At 39.7% G+C, this 21,318-nt stretch overlaps 1 long non-coding RNA gene across 2 annotated transcripts in view; it reads left to right on the plus strand.

The window, feature by feature from the left end:
- Nucleotides 1-21,318, plus strand: part of LOC109858508 — an 84,799-nt gene that overhangs the window by 52,392 nt on the left and 11,089 nt on the right. For both annotated transcript variants that reach the window (XR_002250622.1, XR_002250623.1), the window contains exon 3: nucleotides 12,029-12,123. This is a non-coding gene — a long non-coding RNA (uncharacterized LOC109858508). The remainder of the gene's footprint in view (nucleotides 1-12,028; nucleotides 12,124-21,318) is intronic.

Raw genomic sequence — 21,318 nt, forward strand, 5'->3', positions numbered from 1 at the left:
TTCGTCAGTTCGCTAATGGACCGGGTATTATCCTTTTTCGCGTTCACTCTCCTATCATCTTTTCTTGGCGCTTGTTTTTTCGCATTCGTTGATTCGTCCATACGTCGATACGTCGAATGAGTATAATCGTTCAAATATTTTTTCCCGCGAGACTTAAAAAAAAAAAAAAAAAAAAAAAAAAAAATCAAACGTTCCATCTCTCAAACGCTCATCATAAACAACGTTATTCTTATTCGTCTTATTGTTTGTTATTAAATAATTGCGCCGATATTTCTCTTGGACAAACATATGCGGAAAATGGAGCACATGTGTGTATAAATAATGACAAAAAAAAAAAAAATTGTTACATCCTTTTAGATAAATTTATATTTTGGATTTCGAACAAGTTTTAAGAGAGATCGAGAAGAGACTCGCGAAAGTTTGGCCACGGTTTGCAGAGTCACTTGTTAGAAAACTAGCAGAGACACTTGTTAGAGAAAATTGTATTGTACGTTCAAGGGGACATACCGTAATTCTCCTTTCCATGGGCAATGTTAACGAGAGAGTTTCTGTCACGCGAAGGTTATCGTCGTCCACGCTATACTACGAGAACAATTACGACGAAACAAAAGCACGCTTGTGTCTCTCGACGATGGCCTTTAGCGCGACCACGAAAGATAATCGAGTTAATCGTCCTGCCCGCGCTCCGTCTCGACACCTCTATACCTGTCGCGACGTCTCGGCATCGGAGAAATCTGACGATAGATATAGAGCGACAAAATTAAAGCTTTGTGAATTATGCATGTTTTTGTCTATAATTGAATTTTTTACAAAAAATAATCTTTTATTTCTCATTAAAAAATATATATATTAAAATTCTCTAAAAACAAGTTGCGCACAAGTAAATTTTAAAATAATCGAACGCGCTCACCAAGCGAATTTGCATACTCGGCAGATTGACGTTGTTATTGTTTCAAATTGTTTACAAAATGACGACCTGACGAAACGTGTATACGCGAGCAGACAAATAAATCTAATCTCACGCACGCATTTGCTCGGAGCGCTTGTTGAATAAACATACATGGGTGAGAATACTATGCAGTTTCATTGACGACACTTAGGTATCTAGAAGTTAGTGTCGCAGCAGCAGCAGAGAGGATTAAGTAACGCGATTAGGGATCAAGCCGTATTTTGCGGCGCGCCCGCGTGACTTAACTCGAATCGCGCGTTTCCATCCAACGCGAGACGCGCTTTTCGCGGAAAATTGATCCGCCCGAGCAAAGAGGCGAGTTACGCCGAGGAAGTTATACCGAGAGCCTATCGATTCCGTCATGGCGGGACTAGAAAGAGCAAAAAAGAGAAGAAAAAAGAGAGAGAAAGAGGAGAGAGAGAGAGAGAGAGAGAGAGAGAGACGTCGAATATTCGAAAAATGCTCGTCTGCGGACACGTTCGACGCGAAAGAGAGAAGGGCTGCTGGGCAATCTCTCTGTAGGATGGCGAAGAGAGGAATATGTGTGCGTGGGTTGGCGGTGGAGTGGGTCAACGGCCGGAAAGCACAAAACCGATGCTGGAAATAATGCACACCCCGTCGTCGCGCCGCGCCGCGACGAGCCGAGCCGCGCGCGGAAAAATCGCAACATGGCTGTCGCGTCACATGCACTTTTCGCTCTTCTTTTTTGCACGCCGACGATTCCCCGGACGATTGATTGACGGATCATACCACGTCGGCGCACGTGTCCCATCGTTATCGTGTAATATTCCGACCGCTCGCGTCCCGGTCGGGCGACGACGGTACGCGGCACGGCGCTTCTGCGCGTCACGGGGAAATATCCGCGGGGAAAAAGTCCGCCGGAGACGTTTCGGGGAAAATTGACAGCCCGGCTCCCGGTATGTTGATCGGTTAATCGGTTTTCCGCACATGCTTAAAATGCGCGCGCGCGCACGGCATGCTTTTCGTATGAAAGTATCTGTCTATTTCCGTCTGTATTTAAGTGAAGTTTTTTAAAGAGGTAATAAGGAAACGCGAGTTATGTCGTTTGCAAATTATTGAGAAATTATTACTCTTGCGCGAAAAGTAAGCGCTAAAAATACAATCGCTAAATTTCTCTCTTTTTTTTTATAGAAAAAGAGTTTCTTGCTTAATATTCTTTTTTTTTTGTGTGTTTTCTATTGAAAGACGTAACTTTTGCGAACAGCTCGTATATTTAACTGGCTATCAGTGAGGATATCTCTTGATACGCGATTTTTTGTCCGACGCTTCGGCGAGAGATGTCACCGTACGGACGAAAAACATTTATCCTCGCGGTAAATTTCATCGGTGAATCGAACCAGCAGTCAGTCCGTCGACTTCCGACGCCTCATTGTGATTCCGCGGACGTTTGATACCGCATTATCTTCTCTTTGTATGCCTCGGCGACGTCTGCGTTTTCCCGTCTGCCTTTGACAGTCATCTTGATCATCTTTTTTCTGGATTCTCTCGCTTCTTTCTTCTTCTTCTTCTTCTTATTCTTATTCTTCTTCTTCCTGTGCACGCGTCACCGGTAAGCGGCTGAGGCGTCTTTTCAACGAGACTTTTCCGCGATTTAGCAACGCGAAAAGCTGGAAACGGTCGGAAACTAGTGGAGGAGAGAGAACAGCGCGAGGAAAGAGTAGGATAGAGATTGTGACGGAGAAAAAAAGATGAGAGAGAGAGAGAGAGAGAGAGAGAGAGAGAGGAGATCGATCTCGACGATCCAATAAAAAGTAATGGTTCGAAAAGCCCGGGACTTCGGCGGAAAGTCACCCTGACACCTTTTAAGTCCCGCGAACGAACGGGTTCATCGCCGTTCTCGTCGTTCTTCTTGCCTTCCCGGGCGCGCTCATAGACCTTCTTAGCTTAAACTCGATGCGACGGCACGTTCAGCCGCGCGAGACGCGAAAATTAAGCGGCGTTTGAGCGAAATTTTCATGGATGAAAATTAACGACGAAGAAAGAAGGTGGCGATAATCTGCGTAACCCCGTTGATCGAATGTCGCAAGTGCCATCTAATTTTTTTCAAGATAGAGAAAGTGAAATATAAATAAAGATCGCACAGATTTAAAAAAAAAACACTTTTTTTTACAAGTGAGAGATTTATGTAAATTCTTTTAAAATACATAACTTGTGTATGTTCTTCAGAGAGTTTCCCAACTTTTTGCGAACTTCATTCCGAGTTCAAATAAAATTTTATTAAAAAAATTTTCATATTAATTTTTACTGAATTTTTGTGAATGTTTTGTAATCTCTCATCTGATTCCGCTTCCTCAAGACAAATTTATGCAATTTATGAATGTCCAGTGTGTGTGTGTGTGTCAAAATCCACAAAAAAAGTCAGGCCGATCTTTCCTTTAAATAAATATGAGCATCAGGCGGACGGTCCCGGGAGGCATCTCACATCCGCGGATTTTTTTCCGCATGTCAGATCCCGAAAGGATTTCTTCGCTCTTCTTGCTTGTCCCTCTCTCTGTCCTCTTCACATTTCCCCGTCGATGGCTAGAGCCGTGGAGGTCGCCCATTATCGCTGAAGAGATAATTAAAAAGCCAGGCACACAAGAGAGATATTAAAGTGTCGAAAAGAGAAAGAGAGAGAGAGAGAGAGAGAGAGATGCCCGGGTCCTTATCAACGGGCCGTTATCGCTCAACGCCATGTTGAGGCCGACTCTTTGCCGTACTGTTCTTTCTCTCTTCTCTCTTCTAGGCTCTTGTCCCTCCTTCATTTGATGATGTCTCTTCTCCGTTGCGAGCATACACTCGGCGTTGCGTCAATTCTGTCACAAGTAGCATCTCTCGCGCGTCTTATTTTTTCTCTCTTTTTTTGTTTTAATTTTGTCGATATTTTTCTCTTTTTTTCTCTCTCTCTCTCATCTCTTTTTGACGTCACATCAGCGCGAACTTGCAACCATCGTATGCGAAGAGACGATCGAAGAGTTACATCAAAAGCACGCGTTGTTATCCCCCTCACTTAACGCGATTGGATAAATTGCGTTAAGCAGACCGGAAGTACGTTTTCGCGTCACCTCGCCTCGATAGGGTATCGCAAAACAAAACAGTCGACTACCACTTCATCACGTTAACATTCACTTGTGCGTATCTGTTTGCAAACTAAGCATAAAAACTTATGCGATATAGTTTGAGTACGTGGCAGTAACAAGATGCTCAAGTAGTCCATTATCGTGATCTTTCCTGTATGCTAAAAAGGGGTCGGCAGCTAAAAAAGGTCGGGAAACGCTGATTAAGACGAAAGGGTGGACCTATGCGAGAGAGAGAGAGAGAGAGAGTGAGAGAGAGCTAAAGGGGAGGAAGAAGGAGGTTGACAAAAACTGGCGGGAAAGAGCTCGAGAGAGTGACGTCACGCGCCGCCACTCGACATCTTATTTCCTACGTGTCCCCTGCTATGATACGACGGGTAATCTACAAAGGGAAAACGAGACTCCGGTCTCCTTTTCCTCCTCTTTCAGAAAAGCGCGCAGGGCTGCTGGCCCAGGAAGTCCAGGAACACACGAGACCGGCGTTGACTCGACGTGTCGCGTGATAAGGGCGCGGAATCGCGCGGTTGATTCGCTCGCTCAGATTTCGATTAAAACGGTCGCGGACCGGGCCGGATAATTGCTTCGCCCGCGTGCCGACCGATATCTCGAGCGTGTTTTCTCCATCATGTGACATTTCCACTTTGCGGAAAATGTTCGATTGATTAATGGTGGTGGTTGTTTTCTGTGAAAAAGGAAACAAACAGAACTCGAAACTGTTAGAATTATCGAGTTATTTCTGGTTGCGGATTTCATTGGTTGCGTAATATTTGTTATCAATATTTTATTCTGTGAAATATATATATATATGCAAACAGGATTAATAAGACAAGTTGAGAAGAGATAAAAAAAAAATATATAATAATCACCATTTATTTCCTGCGATTGTCGGTTTATATCAATGCGACGCAACCCAACGCGCGCGACGATTAACGTTGACACCGTTCGTGGGACGCGCCGGATGCATTAATATTCTTGAAGGAATAGTGACGTTTTCCCTTACACACGCGCGCTCGCGCGCGCGCGCGCGTAGGCAGGCATTCCACTTTATTCAGGTGATAGTGACGAATTAGTTTAGCACAATTAACGGACCGCCATATTTATAATTCCCTCGCGCGTAATATCGCAACACGCCGGTCCAATTAGCCGCGGTTGGCCGAGTGACTTTTTTCCGCAATTGCACATTTGCACATGTGAAACGCATTTGTTTGTCAAACGGCGAGCCCCGAATTTTCCCTGTCGAACGTTTTTCGGACCGGCGAGCACCGAGAAAGGAGCGTCCGACGTGAAATAAATGGCCTTTCCGCGTGTTTTTCGTTAAAACAGAAATGTGAATTGCATACGAGCGAAGGGGGCGCGCGCGCGCAATATATGCTAAACGAAATTAACTCGAATATCATTTTTCTACCGTACTCGCGTAAAATGCGTTTCTCCGCCGTCGCCGAGTTAGTACGCAAAGTGCGCACAATCGACGAAACATAATTCGCTTAAATTCGTGTAATTTTAAATATCGCGCCATTGCGCGAGCTTTTTCATCGCGTTAATAGTTTTATAAACGAGATGTCGGAGGTAATTATTTATTTTTTGTTTTTTTTTTTTTTTTTTTTTTAATATATATATATATATAAGAGAAATATAGAAAAAAATGAGAAGAATTGGCCGCGTCAAGCTTTTGTTTTTATTTTAATATATTTCATTGCGCTTATGCAATTGCATAATAAAATTGTGTATGTACATTTTCTTTTTTATTGTAGTCCGATATTTTTGTTCTCTGTACTAACGCGATGAAAAATATAATATACGTACGTATTTGAACGCAATAAATATCAAATTTTTAGCGAACAATAATAAAGCGAACACATAACGATAAATATTTTGTCAGTCGTATCATCGTGCAGATAAATATATATCGCTCAAGATCCACAGCATCATTGGCAGAGCCCTATCGCTGTAATGACATGTTGGCTGTGCCTTTCACACCGGCACGACCGTTCATTTAGAAACCAATGGAAAGATTGGGCGCAATTGTCTCGTCCTGTATCGAGCGGCATACGATGCTACTGACCCTACGTGGCTTTAATTCTCGTTCTTGTGTCGCAATCGATTATTTCGCGAGCGAGTAGAATTTGTTTACAACAAAAATGTGAATGTTTCTGTTCACACGCACACACACACGCACACACACACACACACATGCACACATCATTCTGTTTTATATATTACGACATATTTTTAACTGCCACAAATATTATGTAAATATTGTATAAATTATACAAATATGTTATTTGCGATCTTTTCGTTGGTTGTTTTTTATTTCGAATTGTTGAAAGTTTAAGTCAAGTGTTTGTGTATTTTTTGTTTTACAAACATATATCGTTTTGAAGATTTGAATAAAAAATCATAGCGCGCGATCCAAATTTACTTCTGGAATTAAACTCTTGTTCTCAATTCATTACGGCGAATGTCATATGCCGCGCACCTGGCCGCAAAAATGGAAATTATTCAACGAGCAAAATCCTCTTTACGGGTTCTCTATTACGGTCATTTAAACCGGCATATTTATCTGTCATTATAAATGGCGTACCGGCGATTCCATTAGTGAAATTGTGATATTGGCTTTTCATGAGCGGCAATAGCAGTAATTTTAAATAGAAACAAATTGATTCGAAATTTACTCAGGAACGTTTTAATCGCGAACGGGAAAAGAAAAAAGCAGTTGCAACGAGGTGTCTGTATTATCGCTGTTAAAAAGTAACATTTGGATATAATGAAAAGATAGCAGTACGTGGTCGGGATGAAAAATTTCCCAACGGCGATGAAATATCCCGTCCAATTTAGAGGTCGAAAAATTACGACGTATTTCACACCGGGTTTAATTTATAACTAACACGTTTTCTCGCATCGCTCCTTTTATATTAACATCACGGATTTTCATTCTAACTCTCCGACACTCTCATCCCGAGGGCATCGTTTTTTTTTTTTTCCGATCCACCGATAGGCATTTTCGGAAAATAAGATGACGTTACGGCGCTTGTTTCGCAGGAGAGAGAGAGAGAGAGAGAGACGGAGGGAGGGAGAGTATGTGTCGCGCGAAAATATCGATGAGCAAGAAAATTTCAACATTTTTGCCTCCGAGCGATGAATATCGCGCGCTATCATGACTTTCCGTCGGTGCGATATCTCGTTGACGTAAACTTCTCGCCGCGTCACAGAACCGATATCTCGTGCGAAGCTCCGCAAATTAGACGGAGCATAGTTCTCCGCCAAGAATTACCATACAAATGGCGCCGACCACCCATCGAAACTCGTGACACGCGTATCCATCGTCGCGTCGCGTCGCCGCGATATTTGCCATCGCACGCCAAAAGTTCGGTCCGTTTCTCGGTCGCGCGCGCGCGCGGGATATTCGTCCCAGAAGCGTCACTTTTCCAACAGGATAGAACGCGCGCGCGAAGAGATGGAGCAAATATATATATATATGTGGCATCCACAAGTCGTCTTCGTTCGAACGTTTCGAGCGTTCCTCGAATACATATTGCCTGCTGGCGGTAGCGGCGCAATTAACATCACTCGGGACTCAAACCCTCTTTCCCGCGAACGGGGGGGTGAAGACGGCGGGAGGGAGAGTAATAGTTTTCCCAGTCAGCCGTCTCTAACTCTCCCCGGGCGTTCCTCTCCATCCCTTCTCGGTGTTTCCTCCTCGTGCCCCGTTTTTCGACGGTCGTCCCATTCTGGCTCGTACGTATCCATCTCTGTCTAGTTTTGGCGGAACCGGTCTACATATTTTGAAGTCAAAGGCGGAAGGGTTAAAATGAGCAGTCTCTTCCTTCCGGGAACGTTTGGACGATAAAAGAGAAATTGGCTCGTGTGAATTGAGTTTCTACGCGTTTTGTCGCGTTTTCTTTTTTTTTTTTGAGAATCTTTCGATGAACAATGCGCGGACTTGAATCAACGATATAAAAATACTACGGTGTGTTGAGAAGAAACACCAATTTGTATCCATTTGTACTTGTTGTTAACAATTGTACGCGAGATAACGAGATATTCGAATCGCATTTTTCTTTGCATCTTTCTTTTTTAGAGATATATATATATATTTTCTTGTACAAACTTTTTCTTCTCTTCTGTAATTCACAAGCACATTCGCCGAATCTCTCGCACATACATCTCTTATGACTTGTGTCTTACTTTTACCACCGCGCTTTGACGTCTATAAACTTGCCTTACCCATCTCGTCGTAGTTGTCTTGCCGACTTTTTCTATATTTTTCTTCGGCCTTTCTTCGTGTCTGCTCCGAGTCGTATCTTCTCATTTATTCTCTCCAGAGTCCTGTCTCCTTCGTCGCGTTTTTTACTCTCGCGTTCTCTCGCTTTGCATCCCTCAGATCGTAACTTCTCTTTCGTTCTTTCCGAGAGTCTCTTTCTCTCTCTTTCTCTCTCTCTTTCTCACCCGGTTCACCCCATGTATCGTAGCTCTTCATTCACCCCTTGTCGTTCTTTCTCTCTTTTGCTCTTTCGCTTCGACTTGCTGTTCTCTTTCCTCTTCATGGTCGCCATGGTAACAGCTTTCATCTCTGTCTACATTTCCGTCTTCGTCTGTCCCCAGCTACTCCATCTTCATGTCCATCCGTTCCGAAAACATTGACTTTACTGGCGGTTGTCGCATGATCGGCGATCCACAGACGACTAAAGATCCGCTTGGAAATACTTCCGCTTGATTACGCCACGGTCAAAGAAACATTTTCCAAGAAACAAAAAAAAATGCCAAATAAAAATTTTATTTCTTAACAACGACTCGTTGCAATACACAGGTTTTTTGTATTGCGAAAGGCATTTAAAAATTGATAAAAAACAAAACTCACTATTAAAGCCTCGGATTTTTAGGTTTTCGAGAAAAATATAGAATTTTTTAACACAACAAATTTTAAGCTCATATAGTTTTTAACCAGCAGAGAGTTTACGATCAATGTGAGCCAATATGCTGGATGTGTGAAATATATTTTTTAAACGTGTAAATTCGCACACGTAGAAATTCGAATGAAATACAATTCGTCAATTCATCTAAGTTTCGAGATGCTTGACTTGCATTTCACACACACACACACACATATGTATATAAATTCATTTTATCTCCCTATTAGAACAATCTTAATTAAAGTAATTTAAAGTACAACTAGTACGATTTACAGTAGAAACTATATTTAAAAAAATTAATGGGAACAGAGTTACTTGATTATATTATATTTTGATTCTTTTTGTTTTTTCTCTCTTATTCGGAAACTAAAATAGAGATACGACCTTGTATTTTATGTCGCTACATAAGCGCGGAGAGCTAAACAACAATCGCCAGCTGTTGCCGGAAAGAGAGAAAGACAATGCCGAGTAATTTTGTATGCGACTCTCTCTCTCAATGGGAAATGAGAGTCGCTGCGACAACGACGACGACGACGACGACGACGACGACGATGACGACAACGGGGGCAGGAGATTCTCGATAGAACTTTGATCCTTATCGTGCTACTTTGATGTAGACAATCGTGCTTTGAAATGCCTCGTTAGCCGTACCGTATATCGATGTCGCGAGTGAGGTACTCGTCGCGGCGGGTTTGCCGGGATCTTTCTCGCATAATACCACGAGTCTCGAGTAAACTACATCGTGAAGTTACCAGAGCTAAATATCTCAAAGCTAAATTTCCCAACAAGCTTGCAGAGACGAGCTTACCGCAGTTAACAACCGCTTATTTCGCGCACAACATTTACATCCGCGCGTTCCCCCCCGCAATCGCATGTACGACATTATTCGTCGTATAAAAATATATATCTATATAGAATTATAATTTTATATACATATTTATATATGTATACTAGTATCTACTACTATATAGTATTATTTCTCTTATTTGCACAACAAAACATTATAACTTTGTTGCTTTTCAGATTTCGCTTGAGATGAATTCTCTAACAAAATAAAAAAATTGTAACAATAGGTAAAAAAAAAAGAGCAGTAGGAATCAATATAATACGTTGGTGTATAAAAAACGTAGTTTTGTTGAAAAAAGAAAATCAAACGTTTCGATTCATAGACTGGATCTTTTTCTTCAGTGAGTAACAAAAAAGAAATAATAAGGTGCGTACCAGCACGCGATAGAACAAAATAGATTATTCATTTGTCAAAAATATTATATTAACTGAATAAAATTCAAAACAATACAAAAAACCGCCACATAATAAACATGATCATAACATTATCGATCCGCAGATCGAAACTTCTGATTTACTTTTTGCAAAACTACATTTTTACGCACCAACATCCCGCATATCGGCTTGCATTGATCTTTTACTTATTTTTTTTGAAATTCTCTAATATATTTAATTTAATATTCTGGTAAGATTGAAAAGAACTCGTAATTCTTTTTAATCTACAACTTTTGTACGTACGCAAAAATACATTCTTGTTAAAAAGAGTGGTGTAAGTTCGAAACGAATACGATCTTGCTTTGTGTGATCAGCAATTCTCAAGTGATGCGGGACGATTTTTCATCAAAAACCCGGCTCTTTCTTCTTCGTTCCTCATTATGATTCCGCCGTGGGAGCCGACGTTCTCACTTTGTCACTGTCTAATAAAGCTTTTTGCTTTCTTGGCAGATTCGCGGCGGCGGGGCCGTGGTCTTAAGTAAACTTGACCCGAACCGTCAGTTAATGGATTCGGGAGCACTCCGCCCGGGTCCATTCGAGTATGCAAAACGACGAGCGGCGGACCGGGCGGGACGGGAGTAAACAGAACCATTGTGTAGCGATAGCGAAACCACTGGTAGACTTTAAACGATCAGATACACTTTGGTTAATAAGATTATTTGACGCTCTGCTAGGAAGGAAAGAGACGGGAAGGAGAGAGAAAGAAAGAGAAAGAATCACCGTCCATGTTTCTTCTGCCCACCGACAAACTTCGCGAAAAAGCTTTTGTCGACTGGACATTTTGCGATGCGCTTTCACACCCGTGTCGTCCATTCGACACGAACGAGAGAGAGAGAAAGAGTTTGTCCACTCAGGAGACTCGAAACACAATGCACTTCCTACTTGGTACAACAGGAAAAAATATACTCGATAACAATGTTGATATCAAATATAGAATTGTTAAGATAATAGGTTTAGTATTGTTCGTCTGAAAGACATTCGTTCGAGAAAGGTTGGTCTGTCAGAAACACAAACGAAGTACCGATAAGTGTCGATTGTTATTATCGTATTCGAATTTACGTATATCTCTCGAGTGCGTATCGTTTTTCTTACACGAATATATATAGCGAAGCGGCACGAAATTACACACGTATTAATTAGCAAATTAAAGGAAACTTAGCCGCTGCATAACTGTTTGCTGGGTGGTTTGCCGCCTGTTTATCAATTTTAATTAAGCCGTTCTTACGTAAGTGATTTCCTTGAACGCGTCGATGGGCAGACTTCCGCGAGAGAGAGAGAAAAAGAGAGAGAGAGAGAAAGAAAGAGAGAGGGAGGGTGGGAGGGAGGGGAGGGTCTGGGTATTATGTATTATTCTTAACTACCGCGCCGGTGAAACGTTAACTGCAGCTCGCCAGTTAATTCTTTCCGCAGTGAGGCGAGGCACTTCTTTCAACTACTGCCGCTTCTTCCATTACTACTTACACCGTTGCAAGTCGCGGTATCGTTAATTGCATTCTCGACCGAGGAATACCGTCGCAGCACCGTAACGAACAATATGAATAAAACCGATGTAACGACTTGACATAGTTTTTCAGTCAAAGATATTTTGCAACGACCCAGATTTCCTTCGACAATCGAGACTTGTAACAAACTCTCCGACTTTATCTTTAACAACACACGTTAAGATAATTCAGTTATTGAGAAATAAAAGTTCGATTCACAGAGAAAAACGAAAAGAAAAGAAAATCAATCTCGCGGTTTCGTTTCGAAAAAGTTTTGTAGCATAAGTAATTTTCGTTCCTTCTAATTTTGCTCTACTTCTTCTTTTTCAGAACTGCATTCGAAGTTTTAAAGCGGAAATCGAAGACGCACGGAATTCAGAGAAACGACGAAACAGTTATCTCTAGAAGAAAATTATGGATTACTAGTACGTATATATAAATAACGTATTGCTTACATGTATAGATGTGTGCGCAAGAAACTTGTTAAAGAAATTGAGAGAGTACTGAATACCGACTATAGAGTACTCTGTAAAAATCTCGACGTTTTTAATTTTTCTCTGGTTTTTTCGTATATTTACTGCATCAAATCCAAAATGTTTCTACAGAAAAATGTAAATTGTGCTAAGAGTTTGCGCTCTTTCTTTGAAATGTCAAAATTCAACATAAATTTTTTCTTATACAGAGTTTCCTTCTATAACATTACCATATATTCAAATGTGTAGATTTATTTCTAAGCTTATGTACATATTTACACTTTCACAGCGCAACAAGTACAACAAAAAAGAATCTAATGAGACACCCAGATTATGATTGGTATGTGTAGTTGACGAGAAAAAGCGATTCTCGCGCGTGATGACGTGGTATAGATTATCATATGCTATCTTTGTATTTAAATGAAAAAAAGAGCATTATATACCCATTTTCAGAAACACTATGTAGTTTTTTTATATTTGTTTGCTTCTGTAGAAGCGCTTTTCATGTGATGTGGTAAAACAAATTAGAAATTAGAGAAATTTACGTTTCTAAAACGTCGATTTACAGATCTCTATAGTTAATATCCAGTACCTTCTTAAGTATCTTATTAATTGTGTGTGTGAAGATAACGAGACGACGATTCGAGAAAAGTTTTTCCGAGTCATACGCAGCTTTATATTTATTCGGAATTTTTGGGGTTCTCTCTGATGTTCATACGCGCGGCTGTTTCACGCGCGCTCCGTAGTTTACATACCGATCTTCGATCAATAAACGCGGACTAATATCCGGACGGCAAGTCGGCGCATTAATTACATTAATTCCTGAAAATACCTGGCCGATTCGGTCGACCGATGATGATGACCGATAACTATATATATATATATATATATATATCGGTGATGACGCGTGCAACGAAGAGGTCACCACTACCGTCAACTCGATGAACAAAGATGGGGATCAAGCCGACGTGGGAGTGGAAACGTCTGGTCGCGCACTAGCGCATTTACATTTGTAATCGCATCGTCCGGGTCGTATCTCCTAATCCGCTCGCGCGACTTGCGGGAGTCCGACAGGGCTGAGTGCCGATCGAATGAAGGCAGATGCAAACAAAACGCAAGCCAGACGCGTCTGGATCCATTTTTATTAATTCTAAAGAACATAAATCGGATCGTTTATCGGTAAAGTGAATTTTGAGAATTGTATTAACATATCCGAATATTGGCGGATTACAAGTTTTTTTTACTTATAGGTGACAGTTTTACTCACTTAAGTAAGACGCAAATTTTACGAAAAAAATTATTTAACACTAACAAGATTATTTAATAATAACAATTTAATATACTGTGCAAAACTAGCGATTTTTGAGCTTCGTTTTGGAAACATTTGATTTCTACTGATTCAACGTGTTAATTCAAACACTCCTGTGTTTATTTATATACAATGCAAACAAATTATATCTTATTTTGTTACTTTTTATAGCTTATTTTTATTACTTGTAAGCTAATTTTCTGGAAATTAGCGAAATAAAACTTGATTTCACCACGCACAACTATTCTTGTGTTAATGTTTATTATGTTTTTCGTCATTCGTGGAATGGCTATAGGAACGACTATTAACACTCTTATTGACTCACGTAATATTCGAAGGTCAGTTTAAGTCTTACGACTTTACCAATCGGCAAAGAGAAAGAGAGAGAGAGAGAAACATCTCACGGAGACAAGAGGCCGAATAGACAAGAACAAAACATTCGCGCGCGCGCTCCCGAGAGAATATAGTTTATATTATAATAAAGAAGTTTTGCAGGCACGCGAAAAGACTTTATGAGTGGAATTTATTATTTTCCTCTGCTCGCGCGGCTTATACATAACTTAAGTTTGCGTGTAAAGTTTTTATTCTGAAAGAAAACTTTTGTTTCAGATTAAAATTCCGTAATTTTCTATGAGTGTAATTCTAAACTCTTTGTACAATACCATTTGTATGCAAGTTTACGCATTCATTTACAAAGTTCATTTGACATTTAAAATAGGAAACTATAGTGTTGTAAATTATTGCGCTTCTCCGTTCTTTCCAACTTGTCGAAACCACATAAGTAAACAGGAAACTCACGCGATAAAGTGAGGAAAAATAAAATTTAAAATAATAAAAAAAATAAACAACATTGGTACGTTCCAGAACATACTGATTAAAACCGCAACTCACATCGTATATGTAGCGTAGTTTTATCATTGCGCAAGCAGAACGCGCAATATAAATATTTATATGACATAATTAAATTTTGCTACAGAGTTGCACTTGGATAAAATATCGCCGCTATTGTACACATCTCACGTGTAACATATAATTCTGTAATTGAGCGCTACCAATTAACTGACAGCTATTATTCATATTTAATCTTGAGTTATATCGTTGTTTCGAATGTTATTTTATTCTTTGATTTTGTTTCGTTCGAAAAATAATTTTATACGATACGCGTAACGCCGCTCTCCATTAACGGAAGATCGATAACGCTTACGAAACAAACAGCCGATCAATGACAGACAACCGAGATTTATAGTTTGACGTTTCTAGCGCGTTTAACAAAAAAAAAACACGTATCAGCTTTGTGCACAAAAGACAAGGAATTCGTGTCGCTTACACACAACAAATGTTTTTTTTTTCGTTTTCTTTTTTTTTTTTTTACCTCCTCCTATTTCAAAACTTTTGAAACACGCACAAAACCGCATAAAGTTAAAGCATGCGTGCAGAAAATATTCTGCAAACCAAACCCACTCGCATCGAGTTCTCTATCTCTCTGATAAAATATTCGTCGAGCAAATATACAACTGTGTCGATAAAATTACTACCACTTTATTAAATATTTGAAAACAGGTTTTTGACAACAAGAGAAAATATTGTAAAACACTAAAAAAATTTCAATGTATTTTAAAGAGAAAAACGTTTATGTAAATTTCAATGAATTATATTATATCTGTATTAAATATCGCGAAGCTTTTTCAATTTTCAATATTACATTATTGACTAAATTTAAAAATGTAATTCCCGCGTTCTACGTACGCTTACACACACGCACAGATTCGCTCGCTATTCATTCTCATTTGCTTGTTTATGAAGTTTTCTTCGCAGAAACGGTCGATCGCGCGTCAAAAGTTCGTAATGATAAGTCTATACTTATCTTTCGGCGAATTTTATTTTATTTTTTATTTTTTTTTTGCATTTATTTTTTTATATCAGCGATTATTAAAAAGAAAAAAAAACTATCTACGTCGAGGATGAAATAAAAATTAATATGAAGGATGTGCGCGCGAAAAACCAAGGTTGTTGTTTCCCATGTATTTATGAAACGCTTCCGCGGCTAGAGATTATAATTTCAAATAAGTTTTTGTATAAGTGCGAGAGGAACAGCGAAAGACCCAGAAGTAGCGCGTCTCGCTTGTTTTATTTTTTATTTTTTTCCAAAGAAAGAAATCGCTACTCCACATCAAGAATCGTTTCGACATGCGTCCACACTCAAGAAAAAGAACGGTCGCGACATAATATCGCATTCGAATACAATGGACGGCTTATTAGCATTTTGTACCCCTTACCAGACCCCTATCACCTTTGACCCTTTCAACCGAACGGCTTCCACACGCAGATACGCAAATCGTCACAAACTACCGGCGTTCTTCGCGTCTTCCAGTTTTCTTCGCACCTGGTTTGAATTGTTCTACGTTCTTTCTTCACGTTCACCGAGAAGCTGAGCTGACGAGTCCAACAACAGTCCGAAGAAGCTGAGAACTCGGACCCGGAGGTTGATACGTTGTTTCTACTCGTTGTAAGCAGGCTGTTTTCTTTCTTCGAAGCAAAAATCGTCGAGTACAAAATCTTTCGATTGCAAATGTTCTTATTCGAAATAATTCTCTATTATTTTTCAGCGACAACATCAAAAAGTAACTATAAGTAAAAAAAAAACAATTATATAAATCCTATAAAAGTTTTTCAACTATCTCGCTGGTTGTAGTCCTGTAGCGCATATACAGGGTGTCCCACCTAACTTGAGCATCCTAAATATCTCGCTTATTTTTTATGATAGGAGGATGCCGAAAAAGGTCATTATTCAGTTCGAGGAGACAATTACTGTAATAAACAAGAAATTTTTTTCAAGGTCATATTTTTTAAAATTTCAAGGTCATTGTCATTTTTTTATCTGAAAGTACATATTTTTATCCTCGCAATATGACAGGCAAGATCAAGACGAATTCAAAAAGTTCTTGTTTATTACAGTATTTGTCTTTTCAAACTGAATGAATGATTTTTTTCGGCATCCTCCTATCATGAAAAATGAGCAAGATATTTAAGATGCTCAAGGTTAGGTGGTACACCCTGTATAAAGAAACATATTCTGTTGTTTATTCTTCTTCTCGAAGAACTAAACATCATTTACAAAAGTTTATTTATTTAAACCATAAATCACATCGAACAGTTCAAAAGTGAACAAAATCAGTTTGTCCCAGATGGATTCTCATATAGGCGTTGTCTTAACACAAACAAAAAAAAAACTATCCGACTCTTCAAAGATGACGGGAACAGAAGAAGTTTCAGTTCCTTCTTGGAACTCCTTTCTTGTTCACTCAGGAATATGTAGAAAAAGCTGAAACCCACGTACACGTGCAATATTCTTTAGCAAGAAACAAAAAAAAAACCTATCCTACTCTTCAAAGATGATCGGAACAGAAGAAGTTTCAACCTTCTTGGAACGCTTTCTTGTTCACCGGGAATATGTAGAAAAAGCTGAAACCCACGTACACGTGCGATATTCTTTAGCAAGAAAAGAAAATTTCTTCGCTTCTCTTTCCATGGTTCAGGAGAGAACGTAAATAGTGGGAACGCGCGTCCTGAGAGCGCGTCCACAACGTCTAAGTGAATCCACGAGGAGAGAAAGCTACGGAGCCTGCGGCGGACACTCTTCTTCGTTTTTTTTTTTTTTTTTTTTTTTTCGTCGCCGGAAGAAAAAGAACGGTTCGAAAAAGCGCACCCTGGAACCGGTCCAGATGGAAGAATGAATGCACGCATTTTCGTAAATCGGCGAAAGAGGTGAACACCTGGTTCGCTCGTACACCATGACGCGATTTAATGAAATTGAAGATTACCGCGGCGAGTTCTTGTGTCATTGTTGTCGAGCGACGTCGTTAGCCGTTTTCGTTAACGTATTAACGAAACAGCTTTATGAGTTTTTTTTTTTTTTTTTAATCTCACTCTATGTTTTAATTTTAGCTCTCGCGAAATAATCGTTATTCCTCCCCCCCCTCTTTCCGTCATCGCGCTTCAGCACGACATTCGACCGTTTCGGTGCTCTCGCTGAATAAAATATTGCCGGTCATCAGAAATTGAAAAACTCAATTATGTCGATTGACGCGTACCTGCTCGTTGAAATATCTTTCTTGATGGTAAATCTGATAATTATCAAATATAAAATAATTGGTACCGATAAAATTAGTTATCGAGTAAAAGTGTGTGATGTTTATACGTCGTTCGCGAAAATATCAATGATGCTAATTGAAACTTCGACGCTAAACAATTAATTCTTACATTCATTTATGCGCGCGCGCGCGTTTCATATTCAGCAAGTAAAAAAATCTACTGAAATTTTGTAAACAAATTATTAAAGTTTTAGACGCTCTTGCAATTCATGCAAATCGCCGGGTTGCTCGACGACTTATCCGTAAGATTCGCCGGATGTCGTTCCCAATTTGTAGCCCGCGGAAGCAATAGAACGACAAAGGACCATCAAGAGCTCTAGGACTCTTCCGGATAAATCGATTCCTCCCACCGCCTATCCATCCAGCGATGGCTCGTTTCCACCTCGTACCGGAGGTCGTCGTCGTCATCGTCGTCGTCGTCGTCGTCGTCGTCGTTGTCGTCGTCGGTTGCCTTTTCTCCCACTCTTGCATCGGAGGGGTAGGGGAGGGCAAAGGAGAGGAAAGAGAGAACAAATTAACGCTCCGAGTATTCTCCTTTTACCGTACGTCGACAACAACGTGCACCAAGCCGAAACCGCGTCGTCCTTCCCGAGGGTCCCGGTAATTAGCATAATTCGCAATAAAAAGGCGAGGTTGCCACGAAACGACGTCGAGAGGCGGCGCGAATTGCGAGAAATCGCAGAGGCGGAAGCGGAATGCGGACACGAGAGCGGAAGCTCTGATGGAAGAACTCTTCAAGGTCTCATCCGTGGTTTCTGAGAGTCACACACGAAAATATCTCAATATCTCTTTTTTTCTTTTTACTTTGAAGAGAGAAAAAAAAGAAATATGTATACGTATATTATTTGTTACTTTTCGAGAGCAAATACAAGATATGCATATAATTAAAAAGAAAGTATATAAAATCATGTAAAATCATGACAGCATTACGTGAAAAGAACGAATACACATTGGAGTGAAATAAAATCAAAGAATGTAACGAGCAAAAAAAAAACGAGCACGATCTTTATAAACTGAATTAGGTAATATTCCAGTTCAGTTGCACGCGTTCCGACGTCTTATCTAATGGCCACTTTTAGCTGCGCGATAAGTAACGCCTTGTTCATCTCGATAAGTATATACGTGAGCTAGATCGAGATAAAGCCCCGGGTCCCGTTGCGGTAAATAGCAGCGCGCTCGATAATAATTTACTTAGTGAATTTCATTTCGACGAGAATTTCAACGATATGTGCTCGTCGATTCATCGACGTGCCGAAAATTTTTCAACAACAAGTTTGCCGAAAAAAAGAAAAAACAATCGCGGAAAATTTGCAAAAAAAGACAACAAAATAAAAACAATAACTCAATTGGTAATTTCAATAAAAAATTCGGTGTTTTGACGATTAATGCTATGTGGAAAACGGAACCACGCGGCAAATTAACGCGTAAATAAATACGCGACCGCGAAATTGAAAATAAAAGAAACATCGAGAGAAAAACATAATAAAGTATTAAAGAGAGAGAAAGATTCTCTCTCTCTTTCTCTCTCTCTCTTCTGGGCTGCGCAAATGCGCGGTCTCGATAACGAGACAATAATGTGCGGTGACCTGTGCCAATAATTTCAATTTGCCGAGCTGCAAAGGTCTAACTAAGGGCTCTTGAGAAGGGTGTTGCACCCTCACTGACGATGCATTCGCACCTGTGCAGACTCATACAACCTGTATAGCGAGCATATGAGAGTGTCATTTACCGTTAACGGTAATTATTCGCGATTGTCCCGCGACGAAACAGCGTTTTATTCGAAGATAGTTTTATCGATCTTTTTTCGATATTTTACAACTAAAGTGTGTGTACATTATTTAAAACACATATTTATTTAAAAAAATACAAAATATTCTAAAATCTATTATTTTTAAACAACTATCTATTATTTTATTAGATTTTATCATGTAATATTTGATGTTTATAATTTTAATATTAATTATATTTTTTATTGAGTTTTTGTGCTCGTTAGAACAATTTTTACTTCTAATCGCAGTTTTGTTCTTTTCTTTCTTATTAAACTTGTTAAAGTTCTTATTAAATTATAATCAGATAATTGAATAAAAATGAAAGGCATAATTCTCTAGCTTTATAATGTATTAGTTTTTTTCATCAACTGTCTTTTTTTTTTTTTGCAAGTTTGTCTTTTTTTCTTGCTCGCGACAGTATCGTCCTTGCAGTCTCGTCCTTCGGCCCAGGAGAGATTCATTAAGGAATTCTGCGTCAACCTGGGAAATCGCTATTATTCTCCGCGGTTCTTGCGGCAATCAGTGTGTGGCGACATCACCGTAGGTATCGCGGGACCAAATCCGCGCGCTATTTACCGCAAAATTCAAATCCCGTAGAGACCACCGCGATAGTCGGTTAGCGAGATCGGAGATTGTGTCTGGCTTCAGCGGCGGCTGAAAATTTTTGTGAGCTTAGCTGGAAGCGACAATTCATCGGTTGTTTTAGAATAACTTATCGCATGCGTGTGAAATCATCTTTGAGTTGAATCACCCGACGGTTTAAGTCCAATGTCTCCAATGATTAAGACATGACTAATCCTATCTGTATTTGGTTAAAACGCGATAAACGAGTAATCGATCGATTTTCTCTTTTACGATAGATTTTTTTTTTCATTCCGATTTATTTTTTTACCAAATGTCTCGGATCCACATCGTACGTTGACGCTTTAAATCGAAATAAACACGGCGAAATATTTGAAGACGCCACTGTTGCGCGTGACGCCTAGAGTATTCGGATACGAGAAAGATTGAAAATAACTTTGCGCTCTCAGGTGTACATATATTTTCAGTTATATTGAATATCGAGATAGAGCGCTTTTGCATATAACGCTATATTTCCATGAAAATCCATTAACGAAAGGAAGAAACCGTCAAACAAGAAAATAGACCAAGTCCCCTAAGTGCAGCTCCAGGAATTTCTACAAAGAGCAGAAGAGATACCTGCCTGTCGTCATACGTACGCATTGTACCGCACATATTTTTTCTTTAAAGCTCGAATATAAAAGAAGACGCTGTGATCTCAATTACACATTGTTTCTTTGTTGGATAATGCGAATCAAGATATCTACATCTTCGTGTCTTTGGTAATCGATAAACGCGCAATCAACTCAATTGTTATAAATTTCAGGTCAGTGTATCTTTCAGGTCGTGATAAAAAATAAAATCTAAAAAATAATCATTTATCTAAATGTAAAGAAATCATTTTACAAAACGTATTCGCGATGCATACGCGTGTATAAAATCCATTAACCTCCGGATTTACGCAAATCCGCCACTTGCAGACTTGGAAAATTGTGTCTTTGCTATTTGAAAGGAACGGGGAGAGAGCCACGTACGCGCGTGCGGATTGAGCTAATGCGGACGCATGTGGATCTGCCTCTTTAACCTTGACCCTCGTAACAATCGCAAACCCTCCTATCGGAGGTGAATCATCCCCGGCGCTGCGTCCGTGCTGGTCGCCATAAAACGTGCCTTGTCCTCTGATTTGTGTTATAAGTACCTCTATTCTCTCCATCTTCTACTGCGATTTCATTGCGATGGTGTAGAGCGGATATACAGTATATACACAATACTCGCGCGCTGTATCAATCGCGAATTATTTATGTCGTCGGGTGGAAATGCAATATTTAATAACAAAACACTTGTCAATTATATTATA

The sequence above is a fragment of the Pseudomyrmex gracilis genome, unplaced genomic scaffold (assembly GCF_002006095.1).
Source record: "Pseudomyrmex gracilis isolate BER0280 unplaced genomic scaffold, ASM200609v1 scaffold_208, whole genome shotgun sequence".
Lineage (NCBI taxonomy): Eukaryota > Metazoa > Arthropoda > Insecta > Hymenoptera > Formicidae > Pseudomyrmex > Pseudomyrmex gracilis.